The sequence below is a fragment of the Cucurbita maxima genome, unplaced genomic scaffold (assembly GCF_002738345.1).
Source record: "Cucurbita maxima cultivar Rimu unplaced genomic scaffold, Cmax_1.0 Cma_Scf00111, whole genome shotgun sequence".
NCBI lineage: Eukaryota > Viridiplantae > Streptophyta > Magnoliopsida > Cucurbitales > Cucurbitaceae > Cucurbita > Cucurbita maxima.
Genome location: NW_019272127.1, coordinates 55,091 through 57,411, shown reverse-complemented (window position 1 = coordinate 57,411; position 2,321 = coordinate 55,091). Strand labels below are relative to the sequence as shown.

At 40.0% G+C, this 2,321-nt stretch overlaps 1 non-coding gene across 1 annotated transcript; it reads left to right on the top strand.

The window, feature by feature from the left end:
• The first annotated feature begins 1,078 nt into the window (after positions 1–1,078).
• On the top strand, positions 1,079–1,152 carry TRNAI-AAU. The gene has a single exon. It is a non-coding gene; the product is annotated as a tRNA-Ile (tRNA).
• Positions 1,153–2,321: the final 1,169 nt, after the last annotated feature.

Sequence of the window (2,321 nt, the reverse complement as noted above, 5' to 3'; positions counted from 1 at the left end):
TTCCTTGCTTAATCCTCTTAATTTCTTTATTTGATCCTTTCGGTCTTACGTGGGTGGCTTTGCTTCATTTTTCGGCTGTTACACCTTCTTACCTCTACCGACCACCAACAAATAACTAAAAAAGAAATGCAGAAATTTAAAATAAACAGACGACTAGATTCCTTAGGACGACACCCTCTGTGACCTCATAGTTCTCGAGCAGCACTTTTTACCTTGACTAATAGTCAACAAACAATTAAAAACTAAAGATAGAAATCCAAAATAAACAGACACGACTGGATGCCTTTGGACGATCCCCACTGTTACCACATAGTTCTCGAGCAATGCTTCTATAACACCTGTTCATCAACAGCTCGATTCACATGAGTTACCACTAACATAGATATTTTGCTTAACCTATGCCAAATTGCTAAGTTGTAAGATAATGACTTTTTTAAGTTTATTCTGCATAAAGTTGTGTAAAAGAAACTCGATTTTCTTTATTAGGAGCTAACGATCTATAATGTGCATAAAATCTATGCCCAATTAGCTCAGTTGTAAGATTGTAGTGTAAAAAACGTGAAGGTCGTAGGTTCGACAATAACATAGGCCAAGTTTTATTAATTCTTAATAATATCTTTTCATGATACGGGGTTACAACAGTACGAACTTTAAACCAATGATACGGCTGTTCACAATTTTTCTTTAGATCTGAGTCGTTCGATATGTTCTTCAGTGAAGGATGAAAATTGAGGATTTCTGAGAGTCCTTTCAGGAACAAGAAGGAGGTAAATGAACTTATTTTGGGCGTTCGATATGTTCTTTTACGAAAGATGAAATTCGAGGATTTCTCAGAGTCCTTTCAAGAACAAGGAGGTAAATGAACTCACTTTGAAGGCCAGATTCAGTATTGCGACTCTCATGAGAGAAAAATTTTCGGCAAGCCACATGTCAACTTGTGGGAAGGAAAGCGCGTGAGACCGTCGACAAGCCACGTGTCAACTTGCGGGAGGGAAAGCGTGTCAGACAGCCTGAGGGACACGTATTGATGATTGGGTGGACTAACGCGTCAGGCGCATTGTCAGGAGAGAAAATCTATGGCCTATTAGCTCAGTTGGTTAGAGCGTCGTGCTAATAACGCGAAGCTCGTAGGTTTGACACTTCCATGGGCCAATATCATTCATTTTTAACTATATCTTTTTCATGATACGAGTTAAAGCACTACAAACTTTAGAAGATAATGACTTTTTTAAGTTTATTATGCATAAAGTTATGTAAACGAAACTCGATTGGCTGGATTAGGAGCTAATGATCTATAATATGCATAAAACTTATGCCCTATTAGCTTAGTTGTAAGATTGTCGTGTTAAAAACGTGGAGGTCGTAGGTTCGACAATTACATTGGCCAAGTTTTATTAATTCTTAATAATATCTTTTCATGATACGGTGTTACAACAGTACGAACTTTAAACCGATGATACGGCCGTTCACAAGTTTTCTTTAGATCTGAGTCATTCGATATGTTCTTCAATGAAGGATGAAATTCGAGGATTTCTGAGAGTCCTTTCAGGAACAAGAAGGATAAGAGAAATCTTTTTGGCAAGCAACGTGCCAACTTGCAGGAGGGAAAGCGTGTCTGACATCCTAAGAGACACGTATTGACAATTGGGTGGAATAATGCATCAGGTGCATTGTAAGGAGAGAAAAATTTCCACGTGTGAACTTGTGGGATGGAAAGCGCGTCAGATAGCCAGCAAGCCATGTGTCAACTTGCAGGAGGGAAAGCGGCCACATGTCAACTTGCGGGAGGGAAAGCGTGTCATGTGTCAACTTGCTGGAGGGAAAGCGTGTCAGAGAGGCTGAGTGACACGTATTGATGATTAGGTGGAATAACGCGTCAGGCGCATTGTAAAGTGACGCGGCTCCACTTGATATGCGACATGCGATAGCTCTTCCGACCCATGCCCACGTCTAACCAAGTTTGACTAGAAGGATGTTCAACTCGATCTGTATGGTGCCACGCTTCAATGTAAAGAATTTCACTTTCCAGCACGCACCTCTTGTTTTGAACCCACGACTTATCAGTAGCTTTCCTCTCTTTCTCCATACTTCTTCAATTCTTTTCACAAGCTTAGAAATTACTTTCCCATTCTCTTCCTTCTCTAGTTTGAGATAGAAAGAACTCTCACTCAGCTCAGCCCTTCCTTCTCTAAGATTTCAATCTCCATTTCTAAAAGCTCTCTTTTCTTTTTCAATCTCTACTTTCTCCTTCAAAATGCGCTCGTTCAGCGATTTCAACGTCTGCAACTAAGACTTCTTCATAGATTTATCCACGGCAGATT